General features: G+C 34.0%; 1 pseudogene; it reads left to right on the plus strand.

The window, feature by feature from the left end:
* The first annotated feature begins 772 nt into the window (after nucleotides 1-772).
* On the plus strand, nucleotides 773-6605 carry LOC131643977 (ABC transporter B family member 21-like; annotated as a pseudogene).
* The last annotated feature ends 12253 nt before the right edge of the window (nucleotides 6606-18858 follow it).

Consider the following 18858-nt stretch of genomic DNA (forward strand, 5'->3'; position numbering starts at 1 on the left):
TAGAAAAATAAATAGATGTTATATTAAGTACGAATTAACCTAACAAATATTTTATGAGGTCTTATTTAACTATTGTTTAAGCCTCTAATAAATTTGAAGTCTTGTGCGGTAGCCCGCCTTACACGCCCTTAAAGACAACCTTAAATACCTATAAAATACAACTACAAGTATAAAAATTGGTGCATACTACATGTGTAACTTCGGATATGAATTTTTTTTAAATTACAATATATGAGTAAAGATATTATAGTACTCTATTCAAACTATACTCATTAATCATCTCTTATCTTAGAAATTGGATGAACATTTAACTTAAAACTTTTTTTATAAAAATTATATTATTTAAGCATTGTTGTAATTACAACTATCACAAATAAAATTTAAAATATGATAATTTTGATAGGATGAGATAAGCAAGTTACAAGTTATTCTTTATAAAATATAAAGTTTACAAACGAATGTATAAAGGTATGCAAAACAGAGTGTATACACACACAGTTATATAACTAACAATAGGATACTTCAAATATCAAATCAATTTTTTTTATATAAAATTCCAATAGAACTATACAAGTCATCCATGACGGTTGAAGATACCCATTCCACGTTATTAATGCCTTAGTTAATAGTTAGTACTTAGTAGTCTCCTACCACCAAAGAATTAGATACTTGCGCTTTAAGCAATATTAAGAGTCAAATATAATATTACACTATCATAGACTATTATATATATATAATATATATCCCACTAAATCAAATCAACCATAACATATATTCAACTATACTACTCGCATATTTTCATTTTATATAACCTTATAAATTCAGATCTAAGTACCTAGTCTTTTTGTCAACCCATCATTCAAACTATATCATATCACCCACCACCTCTCTCTTGTTCTTTCCTTCTTTCTGTCTCTCTACACACAGGTATGTTCATATTTGTGTTATAATCTTTCATGGATTCCAGTTTCACAAAATTGCTAGTGTTAACTGTTGAGTTAACTTTATCATCTTTTTCTTTTACCTCTCTAGTTTGAACCTTTTCTTGAAAAAGAAATGCAGCATTTTTCGGAGACAGCGACAAAATAACATGTTACAGGCCTAATTTTCTTGTCTAGATCTATTGATTCAAACTTGAAACACCTACTTTTGTTTTCACATTTATTTTGATTAAAAGTTTTGTTCACATTTGTTACTTTTTTATGGATAATTCCAAGTGAAGAAACCTGAATACATGTTCATAAGATAGTTGTGTGAAACAATTATCTTACTTTGGAAGCATTAAGAAGCACACGTTGCAGTTAATCAAGTAGTTATCAAATCATCTTTTTGTTCCTTCACGTTTTCTAAACCTTCTAAGTTCCATTCACATTTAATGAAAAATAGTTTGGTTTAATTTTGAAAATGACAACTCTATCCTCAAACTTTATCACCACCTTTAAAAACCACTTCTCGTTTTGAATACTTTACTAATTAAGAAGCTAATTTTCTTGTGTTATTGATTATGTTTTTTCATAGTTTGAGAAGCTAATTACAAGAGATTGATCTGAGATGAGTAAGGAGAAAGAGAATGATGAGATAGGAAATAATCATAACCATGATGAAGCAACAACTTCGGAAAAGAATCATACAGAAACAAGTACAAATGGTGAAAAAGAAAAGGACAAAAAGGAGAAACAAGAGACAGTTCCATTTCATAAACTATTCACTTTTGCAGATTCTTCTGATATTTTATTAATGGTGGTTGGAACTATCGGTGCTGTTGGAAACGGTTTAGGTTTACCTCTCATGACTTTGTTGTTTGGTCAAATGATTAATAGTTTCGGTAGTAACCAAGCAAACACAGATGATGTTGTTGAACAAGTGTCCCAGGTAAAATAAAAACCATGCCACAATATTAGTATATTAATAATTAATTCATTAATTAATGACAATTTTTTCTTTATCTTGATTATGAAAATTTATTACAGGTATCTCTGAAATTTGTATATTTGGCAGTTGGATGTGGGGTGGCAGCATTTTTACGTAAGCATATATGTATATTTTGTAATTAAGATGATAAATTTTTTTTAGATATATGAAGAAAAAAATACTAAACTTGTGAAATATTTTTCTGTTTTTAGAGGTGAGTTGTTGGATGGTCACAGGAGAAAGACAAGCAGCAAGAATTAGAGGATTGTATTTGAAAACAATATTAAGACAAGATGTTGCTTTCTTTGATAAAGAAACAAACACAGGAGAAGTTGTAGGGAGAATGTCAGGTGACACTGTTCTAATTCAAGATGCCATGGGTGAGAAGGTATGAATTTTATAGTTGAATGTAGAGATTTTGAATTTGTAGTAAAAGGTTACTTAGTTTGAATTTAACTTACTAAATGAAGGTTTAATTTTGTGTTTGAGAGAACAGGTTGGGAAATTTCTGCAGCTAATAGCAACATTCATTGGTGGTTTTGCGATAGCGTTTACTAAAGGGTGGCTTCTTACTCTTGTTATGATGTCAACTCTTCCGCTTCTCGCTGTGTCAGGTGCTGCCATGGCTGTTATCATAGGCAAGATGGCTTCTAAAGGTCAAACCGCTTATGCAAAAGCTGCACATGTTGTTGAACAAACAATTGGCTCGATAAGAACCGTATGTTGTTAGATATTTAACAAATTCTTTAACTTATGAGTTGTATCTGGTTCATCAGTCAAAATTGTATATTTAACTTCTTTTCTTGTGTATCTGTTCAGGTTGCATCGTTTACCGGTGAAAAGCAAGCAGTATCTAGTTATAGCGTATTTCTTGTAGATGCTTACAAATCAGGAGTTTTTGAAGGAACTATAGCTGGAGTAGGCCTAGGAACAGTTATGTTTGTTATTTTCTGTGGTTATGCTTTAGCTGTATGGTTTGGTGCAAAGATGATAATGGAAAAAGGATACAATGGTGGCACCGTGATTAATGTGATTATCGCCGTGTTAACTGCTTCCATGTAAGTAACAATAATTTGTATGTTTCTTCTAGTTCTAGCCAAGGAAGTTTGAAAATTTCTTATTTAGATGATTTTTTCTTATAATGGATATGTATTTCTTGTAGGTCTCTAGGCCAAGCATCGCCGAGTCTGAGTGCTTTTGCGGCAGGTCAGGCGGCGGCTTACAAAATGTTTGAGACAATTAAGAGGAAGCCAGAGATCGATGCTTATGATCCTAATGGAAAAACATTAGAAGATATTCAAGGTGAAGTAGAGTTAAAGGAAGTTTATTTTAGTTATCCTGCAAGACCTGAAGAGCTGATATTCAATGGATTCTCTCTTCATATACCGAGTGGTACAACTGCGGCATTAGTTGGACAAAGTGGAAGTGGAAAGTCCACCGTTATCAGTTTGGTAGAAAGATTCTATGATCCGCAGGCCGGTGAAGTTCTTATTGATGGCATTAACATGAAAGAATTTCAGCTCAGATGGATCAGAGGGAAAATTGGTCTTGTCAGCCAGGAGCCAGTGTTGTTTTCATCCAGCATTAAGGACAACATTGCTTATGGTAAAGATGGAGCGACAATTGAAGAGATAAGATCTGCATCTGAACTTGCAAATGCTGCCAAATTCATTGATAAATTGCCACAGGTTCTAGATTCTAACCAAACTCTCATACCATATTACTAAAATATCTCATTTATTTATAACTTTATACGATTGACCAATAATGAATACAAAAGAGTTTATTTATACATACGAGTCCATGTGAAAATGAAGAAAATGATAAGGATAATTAGTACTTCAAATTCAAAGTTAATACTAATTGGTATTTCTTGATTCCTGAACTTGGAGCTTTTTAATTTTTGAATCCAGGGATTGGATACAATGGTTGGTGACCATGGAACTCAGCTATCTGGTGGACAGAAGCAGCGAATTGCCATCGCAAGAGCAATCCTTAAGAATCCAAGAATTCTTCTTCTAGATGAAGCTACAAGTGCACTTGATGCAGAATCTGAAAGAGTAGTTCAGGAGGCTCTAGATAGGATCATGGTGAACAGAACCACGATTGTTGTTGCACATCGCTTGAGCACAATTAGGAATGCTGACATGATTGCTGTAATCCATAGAGGGAAAATGGTTGAGAAAGGTACCACAAATATTCAATTCATGCAAAGAGTATAATTCAAATGATCATAATCTTGTTTATGTATATTTTTTATTTGTATATTGATCAGGAACACACTCGGAATTACTAAAGGATCCTGTAGGTGCTTATTCACAACTCATACGCTTACAAGAAGTAAATAGAGAATCAGACGAAAGTACAGATAATAACGGCAAGAGAGAACTTTCTGCAGAATCCTTAAGACATTCGAGTCAAAAGAAGTCGCTTCAAAGATCTATTAGTAGGGGATCATCTTTAGGGAATAGCAGTCGCCATTCATTTTCAGTTTCATTCGGTTTACCCACAGGTGTTAATGTCGATCCTGAAATTGATGATTTACCAACAAAAGAAAAAGGACAAGAAGTTCCACTAAGCCGCCTTGCTGCACTCAACAAGCCAGAGATTCCAGTTCTACTTTTTGGATGTTTAGCTGCCATAGGAAATGGTGTCATATTTCCAATCTTCGGAGTTCTGATTTCTAGTATCATCAAAACATTTTATGAACCGTTTGATGAGTTGAAAAAGGATTCCAAGTTTTGGGCGATAATGTTTATGCTCCTTGGTCTTGCATCGTTGGTGGTGATTCCAGCTAGATCTTACTTTTTCTCTGTGGCTGGATGCAAGTTAATCCAACGTATCAGGCTAGTATGTTTTGAGAAGGTGGTGAGCATGGAGGTTGGTTGGTTCGATGAGCCTGAAAATTCTAGTGGCGCAGTTGGTGCAAGGCTTTCAGCAGACGCGGCTTCTGTGCGTGCGCTTGTTGGCGATGCATTAGGACTATTGGTTCAGAATTTGGCTACCGCATTGGCTGGTTTGATTATTGCTTTTGTTGCGAGCTGGCAGCTCGCATTTATTATTCTTGTCTTGATTCCTCTCATCGGGTTAAATGGATATGTTCAAATGAAATTCATGAAGGGATTCAGCGCTGATGCAAAGGTGAGTTACTTTTATGACATTACTCGTAAGTAGTAATTGCATACGCACTAATAAGAAACTAGCTTATTTTACTAGTAGTAATGAGAATTGAATTTGGCGCAGATGATGTACGAGGAGGCTAGTCAAGTTGCAAATGATGCCGTTGGAAGTATAAGAACTGTGTCATCTTTCTGTGCTGAAGATAAGGTTATGGAACTCTATAGGAAGAAATGTGAAGGTCCCATGAAAACAGGAATAAGGCAAGGGATAATCAGTGGAACAGGTTTTGGAGTTTCATTTTTCTTATTGTTTTGTGTCTATGCAACAAGTTTCTACGCAGGAGCTAGACTTGTGAAAGCCGGGGATGCAACATTTTCAGATGTTTTCCGGGTACTAAACCTTTCTCACTAGTAGTAACATTTCATTATGATCAAATCAAGTCTCTTAAAAACGAATGCTATTTTCTTGTTTGGCAGGTTTTCTTTGCATTAACTATGGCTGCTATCGGTGTTTCTCAGTCAAGTTCCTTTGCTCCTGACTCTAGTAAAGCAAAATCAGCTACTGCTTCGATATTTGGAATGATAGATAAGAAATCAAATATAGATCCAAGTGATGAATCTGGTACCACTCTAGACAACGTCAAAGGCGAAATTGAACTTCGTCATATAAGCTTCAAGTATCCATCTAGGCCTGATATTCAGATTTTTCGAGACCTCAACTTGACCATCCATTCTGGCAAGGTAAGTGATTGTTTACTTCTCATGTTTTATTTGAAAACTCACTTTATAGAAAACAACTAACTATTAGTTACACTGTCAATTTTTTTTTCACAGACAGTAGCACTAGTTGGTGAAAGTGGAAGTGGAAAATCAACAGTGATTGCTTTGTTACAAAGATTTTATGATCCTGATTCAGGCGTAATCACAATTGACGGGATAGAAATTCGTCAGTTACAACTTAAGTGGTTAAGGCAGCAAATGGGTCTTGTAAGCCAAGAGCCGGTATTATTCAATGAATCTATACGCGCCAATATCGCCTATGGAAAAGGCGGAAATGCAACTGAGGCAGAAATCATAGCTGCATCTGATTTAGCCAATGCTCATAGATTCATCAGTGGCTTACAACAGGTACAAAATTAGTATTTTCTATGAAAATATCATATTTTTTGTTTTAGTCCTTGTTAATAATAATGTGTCATTTTTGGTGGAATGTTTTGACTTTACAGGGTTATGATACTATTGTGGGAGAGAGAGGAGCTCAATTATCAGGTGGACAGAAACAAAGGGTGGCCATTGCACGTGCCATAATCAAAAGTCCAAAGATATTGTTACTTGATGAGGCCACAAGTGCATTGGATGCTGAGTCAGAGAGAGTAGTTCAAGATGCATTGGATAAAGTAATGGTGAATAGAACCACAGTGGTTGTGGCACATCGTTTATCTACAATTAAAAATGCAGATGTTATTGCTGTTGTCAAGAATGGAGTTATAGTTGAAAAGGGAAGACATGAAACACTTATTAATGTCAAAGATGGATTTTATGCTTCATTAGTTCAACTTCACACAAGTGCTAAAACAGTATGAGTTTTACCACTTTGTTTGCATCACATTCTTTCTCTTTTCTTTATACTTAAGAAGAAAATTAGTTTCGAGAAATTCAATTGAAGAATAGATCAATACATTTTTTGTTTATTTTTTCTTGTAAAAAATATTATTCAAGTTATCATCAATGTAATCATATATGAATGAATAAGAGGTTATACTTTCACTTAAAGAAAAGTTGTTAATTTGACAAAAATAATCATTTTCTTTTCTGTTGATTTTGAATTTGGATGACAATCTCGCCTCTATAACTGTAGATATTTTAGAGTTTGTTTGGTAATACATTTTGAGCTTATAACTTATAGTTTATAAATTCAAATGATAATTTAAATCTGTTTAATAATAGTCTTTTCATCACGAGTTAATTTATAATTTTTTTTTTAAATACTATTTTAAATAGCGTTTTAGTTTATAACTTATAATTTTTCTTTTTTTTTAATCCTTATTATTTAAAAAAAAAACTCACTTTTATCCTTTCTAATTTATTTTAATTTAAAACAAAATAATTATGTATTAAATATTTTTTATGTCATTTTATATTTATACTAAGTTAATTAAACCGTTAATTTTACTAAATACTTCAATTAACTTATGAGCTATCAATCTCAAACTATAAACTACTAATCATTACTATAAGTTATAAACTATCAGTTAAATTAATTTAATAGTTAATCGCTATTTTTACTAAAAGAATCCTGAGAATAATGTTATTGTTGTAGGTATTATTTCTCTCTTCTTGTTGTAATTCATAATTTTTATGAATATTTATTGTCATGGATCAATTAATCTTTAAATGATCAAAATAAAATATGGGTGAAGAAAAGAAAATGATAAGATTCAAATTCTTCACAAATATATAGTCAAATAGAAAGTACGGAAAGTGTCCCTATTCCCATTCTTATTTCTTTATCTTTCTGACAACTCTTACATAAATTACGTCTCTAAAATTATAATTTTATTTTGGAAACCTGGTGTTGACGTAAGATGTTCACAAAAACTATTTTACTCATTTCTCCTGCTTGTCCACAATATACAAACTCACAAGTTTTGGCTGCAATGAGGATTACGTTTATTTTTCTTATGACCGTAGAATAAAATAATATTCAAAATCAAAAAAGTACTCCCTCCGACCTTATTTATAAACAAAGATTCTTTTTTTAGGTTCATTGAATAATGAATGTATCTGGTCTATTATGTAGACCAGATACATTCATTATTCAATGAATCTAAAAAAGGCATCTTTGCTTATAAATAAGGCCAGAAGGAGTACTCATTTTGTCTAAGAAATGTGAGATTCATATGATAACGATTAAGAACAACAACTAAAGTAGAAAACGTCATGCATGACGAAGGTGTGGTATCTTTAATATTAATATTATTATAACCAGAAACTGGAATTCAATTTTATAACATATCAAGTTCAGATGTCAAATGATAACTTGTGCCTTGATGCTTGTCGATAACTTAACATATCAAGTACACATGTGTCTGTTTTATGATTAATCATCTATTTATAATAAGATTAGTTACTTTTTAATTGTTATTTAATAACTAATTAATAATACTTTTATTATTAATAAATCAATATTTTTGATTTAATATCTAATAATGTGTCTAATTAAATTATTTTTTATTTTTAAAAAAATTAATGAGTGAAGATTTTCTATTAGATGACAGTGTACTACTTTTTAACTCATTAAATATATTGATGCTTGAATTTTAGAAGATAATGACACTTATATAAAATGTGCACAGAACCGTGCGATCAAAGTTAAATCATAATTATCAATCGTTAGTTGGTCTAGTGGTGATTGACGCTAGATTTGGTAGGGAGAACCACGGTTCGATCCCCCGCAACAGTGATCAGAAAGGGGCTCACTTGATGTCAGAACTGACCCCCGAACCGGACTAAATCGGTGGTGATAAAAAAAAAAGTTAAATCATAATTAAATATAATTTAATAAAATATTTATATAATTAAACAATAATTAAATAGATATTGAATTAATTTATTATATTTAAATTTCAGCTAATTTATATATGAACTCTAAAATTTTAGAGAATTTTGCAATGTGAAATTTAAATTAATTAATCATCCACGACAAATAATAAAAATAAAATGGAATCTCTCGTCTTTGGATTAATTTAAACTTTTATAGCGTTATAAGTTTCGTAATATTATTTTTAAAATTTTTATTAAAATATTTTATGATATTCTTTTAATGTTTGTAATCTTATTTTTATAAATTATTTAAAATATTTTATAAAAATAATTTATTTTACATAAAAAATTAATACGAAATTAGCTCTTCCCTAGTGTCTTTTTTTTAATACGTTAAACATTTTTGATGATGTGACATAAGACAAAATGATTTTTCAATTGTTAGGTCATTTGTTAACTAACTTAAAATAAATTGTTATGTTTATTAGATAAATGAAAAATTACACAATTTCATCTTCGTCATTGTGTTTTCTAAATTTTTGTTCTTCTTTGCCCTAATTCGCTAAAGTTATATCTCTAACACTCAGTGACTAAAGGCAATAGGAAATTAGGCATCAACTTCAATTGAATCCAATGACAGCGTTACTGAGAAAACCATCTACAATAAGTTCATGCCTACACGAAGACATAGTTGGAAATAACATAACTACATAGAAGGTGATGTTTAGGTTCATGGACAACATAACCGATATAATAGTGTGCCTATAAGAAATAGGGTAATACATATCTAAAACAGACATCCACTTGTCCCACCCCTAAACACCCAAGCTAGAGATCCTTAATGAGTTCCTAACCTTTAAAATTAACTCAGAATAATTTGGAATATACACCACTATTATGAAAAAAAATCACCATGTAATTGCGTATGAATCAATGATCAAGACTCTTCATTCCATCTGAGCAAATCCATAATAGCACAAAAAACCATAATCACATGTATAACATCTTCAATTAGTCATGTAAAATTACAAGAAATTGTGACAAGTATGTGAATCTTAAAGGCTTAGTAGACGGTTGACTTGCATAAAGTTAAGAAGGTTCCGTAGATGATTTATGGGGTGGTTGACTTGTTGGGCCTTGTGAAACATCAACATGTTCCCAATTTGAAGAACCACGATTCATGTCACCCTCTAGCCCCTTTCTACTCTTTTGTACCCCTTTTTAAACTTAAAACTCACACGTGACGGACACATAGAAGTTGTACAAAGGTAAGTAAGTTCGAGTATCTTTTTCTTCATGACCCTCTAAACAACAATATCTAACTTATTGAAGTACTTCTTCAAGTCTTCACATTCCTCACTTAAGTCCAATTGTGTTTCACTTCCTTCTTCAATAGATTCATACTCTCCAATATGTAATTTCCTTCAAAATATATTAATGGCATCCAAAGAAATATGCTTACCTTGTACTCATGGATGTCTTTGATGGTGTGCAAGGCAACCTATATCACAGGGCCTCACACTTTTTCATGATTAAATTATGGTTATAAGGGCCTCCATAAACCTATACCACGATTAGTTTACAGTTAAATAGGGCCCCTTAAAAATATTTATGGCTCAATTGAAGCTAACTTCAGCTTCTTACACAGGGCCTCTCAAAATTTTAAGACGGCTCTACTTGTACTTGAAGAGATGCAAGTGCACATGTACCAAAGAGACCATGAGTTATCAAAATGAAGCATCCACTTGCAACCTTATCAACGCTTAATCATTTCATTCTTTCAAACTCTTTTTCAATATGGTGTTTATACTATCATGACATTAACCCGTGAAATTTTGCATAAAAAGGAGTATCATGTTCATGATCAATGTTCATGATACTTTTTTGAAATGATTATTTTATTGAACCAAGTTTCAACTTCAACATAGAGTTAAGGGCACCACAACTTCTATAAATATTATTAGAAACTATATTATAAAGTTAACTTTTATTTACGTAATAGTTGTAAAGTCGTGTTACATGTTTACTTGTTTGTTGTCATGTTCTCTAAGTGAGTGACTTGGTTGGTTCATGGAGCAATAAACTTTTTCTTGTAAGGAGACAACCATGTTTGGCTAATATAATTAACAAAAGAGGGAATATCAACACATACTAGTGTTGGGTTTGGGTTTCCTTCCTATGTGGAGAAAAGCCCAAATATCAATAGCTCAATTGTCTCACTTATTTAAGTGGAGAGTGTCAATTTAGGGTTAAGAGTTATAGATAAAAAATAAGGATTCAAAAGAGAGAAAAGAGGAGAGCAACTCATTCCCGTTTTTCTACACCAGTCCCACTAAATCTACGATCCCCGATTCGTTAACCGTTGGATCGAATTGAAATTTTGTGGGCGGGTTAGAAACTCATATATCTAACTTTTGACCGTTCAGAATTTGAAAAGAAGGTCTGAGCTAAGAGATATGTGCATCGCATTTGGAGTTGCAGACTTGGGTTAATTTTCAGCTTTTTGATTCTTATTTGTAAGTTAATTGTGCTTTGTGATTTGCGGTTGTTAGCACTTGTTTGTGAATCACTTTAAGGCTCTCTTGTACCCTCAATTGACTATAGTATGGATATTTCTTTGGTATGGACGACTCGTAGTTTTTACTCTCAAATTGAGAGGTTTTCCACGTTAAAAATTTCAGTTTTCTTTTGTGCATTTATTTTTCCGTCTTATATTTGTTGTTGATCCTCAATGTTCCTGTCCGCTACATGTTGTTCAATTATTGTGTCTTAATTTTCCATTAGAGTGGTAGCAGAGCTCTTGGTTAAAGGCTATTTTACTTGTTCGAACTATGGAGTCAAATACAAAGATGAAGATGTTATTGAATGGTTCTGATTACCATTTATGGAAGGGTAAGATGAAAGACTTACTATTTATGAAAAAATTTCATTTACCAATTTTTAGTTCCGCAAAGCCGGATTTTGTGTCTGATGAAGAATGGGAAATAGAACATCAGCAGGTATGTGGTTTTATTCGACAATATGTAGAAGATAATGTTTATAATCATATTGTTAATGAGACTCATGCAAAAATGTTATGGGAGAAGTTAGAGTCCTTGTATGCCTCTAAATCAGGAAATAATAAATTATTCATGTTGAATAGCTTCATAAGTTTGAAGTATAAGGAGGGGACTTCTATTTCAAATCACTTGAGTGAATTTCTAGGGCTCCTTGATAAGATGTCAGGAATGGGTATTAAATTTAATGATGAACTTTTGGGACTATTTCTATTGCTATCTTTACTAGAGACTTGGGAGACATTCTGGGTTTCTATTACAAGTTTTGCTCCTAGAGGTGTTGTTTCTTTAGAAACGGCTAGGGGTGGTATTCTTAGTGAGGAGATGAGAAGGAAGGCACGGGGTTCTTCATCTCAATCTGAGGTACTTGTCACTGAAAATAGGGGGAGAAGTCAGAAAAAGCAACTGAAGGGTGGTAGAGAAAATAGCATAAGCAAATCCAAGCCACTATACTAGAATTTGGAGTGTCATTATTGTCACAAAATAGGACACGTACAAAAGTATTGTTATCAGTGGAAAATGGATAACAAAGGCAAGAAAGGTGAGTCTAAATAAAGAGATCATGATGATCATGATGATGATCGTGTTACTATTGCTACTAGTGATGATCTTGTTATTCTCCATGATCATGAGTCTGTTAATATTGTCTCAGACGAGAGCATGTGGATAGTTAACCGTGGTGCTACATTGCATGTTACACCAAGGAAGGATTTATTCACATATTAAACTTCTAGTGATTTTGGAGTGTTGAAGATGAGTAATGATGGTGTATCTAAAGTAATTGGTGTTGGTGATGTTTGCTTGCAAACCAACATGGGAATGCAATTGTTGCTTAGAGGTGTCAAACATGCTCTAGATGTTCGCTTTAATTTAATCTTTGTGCATATGCTTGACGATTGTGGTTATGACAATCACTTTGGTTCTGGAAAGTGGAAACTCAATAAAGGTAACTTGGTTGTGGCTAGAGGGGATAAGCTTTCTAAATTGTATTGGGCAAAAGCTTTGGTTTCTAGAGACAGTGTGAATGCTATCAACATGGAAGCATCTTTGTGGCACCGAAGACTTAGTCATATTAGTGAAAAGGGGCTGAATGTTTTGACCAAAAAGGATGTTCTTCCTGGATTAAAGAATTCATATTTGGAGAAGTGTTCTCATTGCATGGCTGGTAAACAGACTAGAGTATCTTTCAAGAGACATCCTCCCTCAAGGAAGTCAAAGTTGCCTCAATTGGTATATTCTGATGTTTGTGGTCCATTAAAGGTAAAATCCTTTAGTGGTGCACTTTATTTTGTTACCTTTATTGATGATTATTTCAGGAAACTATGGGCTTATGCCTTGAAGAAAAAACACCAAGTTTTAGAGAAGTTCAAAGAATTTCATGCTTTGGTAGAAAGGCAAACAGGCGAGAAGCTGAAATGTCTTCGTTCTGATAAGGTGGTGAGTATTGTGGACCATTTGATGCCTATTGCAAGCATCAAGGTATTTCACATTAAAAGACTCCTCCTAAAACTCCTCAATTGAATGGTTTAGCAAAGAGGGTGAATCAAACACTGATTGAGAGAGTAAGGTGTATGCTCTCTGAAGCTAAGTTGCCAAATAATTATTGGGTTGAGGCACTTAATACGATGGTGCATGTTATTAATCTCACTCCTACTGTTGCTTTAAACAGTGAAGTTCCAGACAAAATTTAGTTTGGAAAGAATGTCAAGTATGATCATTTGAGAGTCTTTGGTTCCAGACAAAATTTAGTTTGGAAAGAATGTCAAGTATGCCAAGTTGGATGCAAAGTCAAAATAATTTATCTTCATTGGCTATGGGCAAGATGAGTTTGGTTACAGGTTGTATGATCCTGTAGAGAAGAAGCTTATTCGAAGTCGAGATGTGGTGTTCATGGAAGACCAAAATATTGAAGACATTAATAAGATAGAGAAAACTGCACCCAAGAAAGATATTAGTTTGTCTAATGTTGATCCATTTCGGTTACCTAGTCATAATCATAATGTTATTGGTTGTGATGATCAAAATGGTGAGCCATATGATTATGTTGATGATCAACAACTTGAAGATGAGGAAAATATTCCAACTAATGATGATGAAGGGGGGGAGATATGTCACAGGATGAGAATCTTAGTGAAGCTCTGGTATCATCTCAAATTCAACTAAGGAGGTCTAACAGGCAGAGACAACCTTCTACAAGGTATAATTCTAATGAGTATGTGACCTTGACTGATGAGGGTGAACCCGAGTGTTTTCAAGAGGCCATGGAAAGTGATGAAAATAAAAAGTGGTTGGATGCAATGCATGATGAGATGAAATCATTTCATGATAATCACACTTATGATTTAGTGAAGTTTCCTAAAGGCAAAAGCGCTTTGGAAAACAGGTGGATTTATAGAGTTAAACATGAGAGCAACTCTAAGTCTCCAAGGTATAAAGCTAGATTAGTGGTGAAAGGTTTATGTCAAAGAAAAGGTGTTGATTTTAATGATATTTCTCACCTATTGTAAAGATGTCATCAATTAGAATCGTGTTGAGTTTGGCTGCTAATCTTGATTTAGAGGTTGAGAAAATTGATGTGAAAACGGCTTTCCTTCATGGTGATTTGGAGGAAGCGATCTACATGAAACAACCCAGTGGTTTTCAAGTTAAAGGCAAAGAAGATCGTGTGTGTAGATTGAGAAATAGTTTATATGGTTTGAAGCAAGCGCCAAGGCAGTGGTACAAGAAGTTTGAGTCAGTAAAATGGAATTTAAGGTATCTTCGCGGTACTACTTATATGAGGCTTTGTTTTTTAAGAGATAAGTCCACTCTAGTGGGGTACTCTAACTCTGATATGGCTGGAGATATTGATTCCAGAAAGTCCACTTCGGACTACATGATTAAATTTGCAGGGGGAGTTGTGGCTTGGCAATCTAGATTGCAAAAGTGTGTAGCATTGTCTACTACAGAGGTTGAGTTCATTGTCATTACCGAAGCATGCAAAGAGCTATTATGATTGAAGAAATTTTTGAAGGAGCTTGGTTTTGTTCAAGACAAATATATGTTATTTTTTGATAGCCAAAGAGCTATTCACCTTGGTAAGAATCTAACTTTTTATAATATGTCAAAACACATATCATTGAATACGTGATGTTTAAGATGCTAAGTTGTTGGAGTTAGCTAAAGTTCATACCGATGATAATGGTTCTGATATGATTACTAAAGCATTACCAAGAGGGAAGTTTGAAGTTTGTTGTGATATCGCCGGTTTGGCGATTTCCTCCACATGGTTGTGAGGGGGAGATTTGTTGGGTTTGAGTTTCCTTCCTATGTGGAGGAAAGCCTAAATATCAATAGCCCATTTGTCTCACTTATTTAAGTGGAGAGTGTCAATTTAGGGTTAAGAGAGATAGATAAAAATAAGGAATCAAAAGAGAGAAAAGAGAAGAGAAACTAATTCCCATTTTTTATACACCAGTCCCACTAAATCGACGATCCCTGATTCGTTAACCGTTGGATCGAGCTGAAATTTTGTGGGCGAGTTCGCAACTCATATATCTAACTTTTGACCGTTAAGAATTTAAAAAGAAGGTTTGAGCTGAGAGATATGTGTATCGCATTGGAGATGCAAATTTGGGTTAATTTTCAGTTTTTTGATTCTTATTTATAAATTAATTGTGCTTTTGTTTACTGTGGAAATTGGTAAACAACCGATGGTCCTCCCAAAGTCCTAAAACTAAGGGTTTGCAAGATCAACCAGTTGATCTTGAGACAAGTGCTAAGTTTTTGATATTGTACCAGTTCTGTCGATGACGCTAGCCCAAGAAACGGTTTCCTAAGACCAGAAGAATAAGTACAACGACTTTCCACACGATGGATTAGGTTCGACCGACAGGTGACTCGTGACCGACAGAAACAGACCTAAACGTAATAACTTAAAAAATATGAGTATTCACTGATCTTGACCTACTATGGTGACTTGTGACCGACATAAAGGTCGTGAATTCAGTTTTGTTCTACACGAAGTAAGGTTCGACTGACTCTTTTGTGAACTCGAGACTCGTAATCAAAAGAGTGTCAACGTACACGAAAATGTAGAATGAGTGCTGATCAATAAATAAAATGTACGTAAAAACTTCAAAGTAAATAATTGAAACGTAAAGGTTTTGCATTGAAATAAAAGTGGTGATTCACGTACATCAAACACTTAGTAACTCTTTTTTCCTGAAGTCGGAAATTGGGCAGAGTTTTGGCAAGCAATTTGAGTGTACCAGCGAACACACCAAATTCTACATGAAATTACTTATTTATAGTAATTTACAAAGATAACTGCCTAAAGCAATCTACGGCTGAAACTGAGACTAAAAACAACCGCTTCACGAGATCTTTCCACCTATTTGGCGCCTACAATGCACGACCTCTCGAAGTAACTATCTGTGATTTTGAAATTTGAAACTTCCCGCCTTTGGCTCTTTACGAATTTAACCGCTCCTAGCTTCGACGCTTGCCTTTGTCAAATATACAAACATGATAATTTTTTGCTAAGTATGGGAAGCCTTTGTGGTCGACAAAACCACTCTTGACCATTACCTCTGATCCACATCATGATTGATTCGACCTATATGCTCCTTCGACGTATCTTTACTTCGACTTTTTCATGTACATTTTTCCATGCAAGTCCTAATCGCCTGAAGCGTCTTTATTTGTATGAATCTTCCCTTAACCCTTAAGGTTATCGGTTGGGAATACACGTTCCTCCCTATTGTAAGAAATTTTTAGGTAACAGCTTTGTGATTTAATGTTGTTAGCACTTGTTTGTGAATCACTTTAAGACTCTCTTGTACCCTCGATTGATTATAGTAGAGCTATTTATTTGGTCTGTACGACTCGTGGTTTTTACTCTTGTTAGACGATAGGGATGGTCTAGAGGGGGGGTGAATAGACCACCTTTTTTCGACTTAAGAAAATTTTAGCGTTTGAAAACGAGATTCCCCGGAATCAAACTTATCGTCTTGAACGATCAAGTTATTGGGGACCGGATATGTGCAATTAATGAACTAGATGAAAATGGTGAATTTGAATTACTCGTTTCAACAAAATTATCAATTAGCTAGTATACACACTATACGATACTTACTCGCAATAAACTGTTTCACACAAAAATTGACCAAAAATTGAATATGGAATTTTATCAAACACTTGGTGAGCGATTTTCACCAAGCTTCATTTTTGCTCAACTATGAATTTTTACCGAAAACGAATATTGAAAAGATAAAACTAAAGACTATAAAGAACACGATATTTGTTTAGGCAGTTCCCCTATCGTCCTCGCAGGAGTAGTGGAGTACGTCTGCCCCTAATTTCAAATGAAATTAGGAAAGTTTTATTTTATTGCAAAATGTTTAACAAGGAAAGAGTTTACCAATCACCAACTACACACATGCAGTAAAATTGAATACAATTCTTTCCTCCCCTTGATTCAAGTAGAACCAAGTCAATGTCAATGATCTTCACCGATCAAGACCCCGATCCTTCCTTTTCAATCCTCCGGTTGCAGCAAATTTTATGAGTGAGTCTACAATCCCTCAATTCCTTATGCTCGGCTGAATTGAATTCAAAGCGAAGAGATCGTCAAAAACCTTCAAATCAAACCCTTGATGTAGAAGGAAAAACCCTAAGGTTTTATACAAGAAACATCCCCAACAATCTTCACTCGAACAAGACAATAGTCCACCGTCGAACCTTATCAACGCACGTTCCTTACTTCGATCGAAAAAGATTATTATGTGTGATTTTCGATCAATAAGAGAAAGGTTGAAGATGAGAAGAAGCTTGAGTATATCTTTCACGTTTCTTGTTATTTTGCTTGAGAATGATCAAAGACAATATATACCATACCCTTTTCATTAGCCACTTAGAATCAGCAAAAAACCAGTAATTTTAGCGATAGGTCGACCTATTGCAATTCTGCACTTGTTTTGGAAGCAAACGTGACACATGCGTCGACCTGTAGGGTCGGCGTGCGCATACCCGAGATTTCCTCAAAGTTCCATGCATCGACCTGTAGGGTCGGCGTGCGCATTCCTGAGATTTCCTCAAAGTTCCATGCGTCGACCTGAACAAGCAATGCGTCGACACATTCTGCCCCATCATAGAATTTTTCTTAAGTCCACCAATAAGTCGACCTGTAGCATTAGTGAGTCGACCTGTTGACTGAATTTTGCCAAAAATGCTTTTCCTTAATGCATCCACTTGATTCCTTTGTTTCCACATTAATTTGGACAATTTCACAATGTTTTAACATCATGAAAATACACAACTCTCAAATTGAGGGATTTTCCACGTTAAAAATTTCGATGTTCTTTTGTGCATTCATTTTACCGTCTTATATTTGTTGTTGATCCTCAAGGTTCCTACAAGTGTGAGGAATTTTATATCCGGTGTGTGTTGTTCAATTATACTCAATCACTCATTTTCAATAGATGACCTTATTCTACACAATTTAATCACATGCTCTTATATATTATACTCAACAAGCACTTTGAGTCAAAGATCAGAACCAGATGAAAAATATTCAAAAACTTCACAGAATTAAGATGTATCTAGAATATATCAACCACGACATATGAGTCCTTCATGTTTTTTTTCATTACATATACCTCTCACTATGAACTAAACTCATTGTTGCATTTTTGTATATGGACCTATCAAAATAGACTGGTACGTAGCTCTTTCTTTGTACACTTGCCTAACACTTGTTAGATTTTCAAGATTCTGATCTTTCAATGCACCCATTATAAACCTCGACACCATGTGGTATTTTGTCATATCGTCCACGAATTGTCTTTCATCAATTTTTAAATGTTCGAGTATATCATGATCATCTAAAGTATTAGCTAGATCATGGTTGTGAATACCACGTCTAACCTTTATGTTCCAACCACCGCCACTTGACACTGATCTCAACCAAAAAGGGCATTCCGCCTTTTTACTTCAAGTAACAACCGACTTTCTATTATTCTTGTAATTTTCCCCCTCTCACAACCATACACTAGTTTGTCGCGCCTTCCTCTTACCTCATTTGTTGTATCAAAACGAATAATAACTACAATAATATTGTGCTGTCACAAATTCTTCCACTTCATAAAAGAAGGTAATATTGTGAAAGAGTTGTTAAACTGCAGTCACAAATTCTGCCAACAAGGAAGTAGCACCATAAGTTTTCAACCTAGTTTTTGACATGTGAAATT

This window comes from Vicia villosa, linkage group LG1 (genome assembly GCF_029867415.1).
Source record: "Vicia villosa cultivar HV-30 ecotype Madison, WI linkage group LG1, Vvil1.0, whole genome shotgun sequence".
Classification (NCBI taxonomy): Eukaryota; Viridiplantae; Streptophyta; class Magnoliopsida; order Fabales; family Fabaceae; genus Vicia; species Vicia villosa.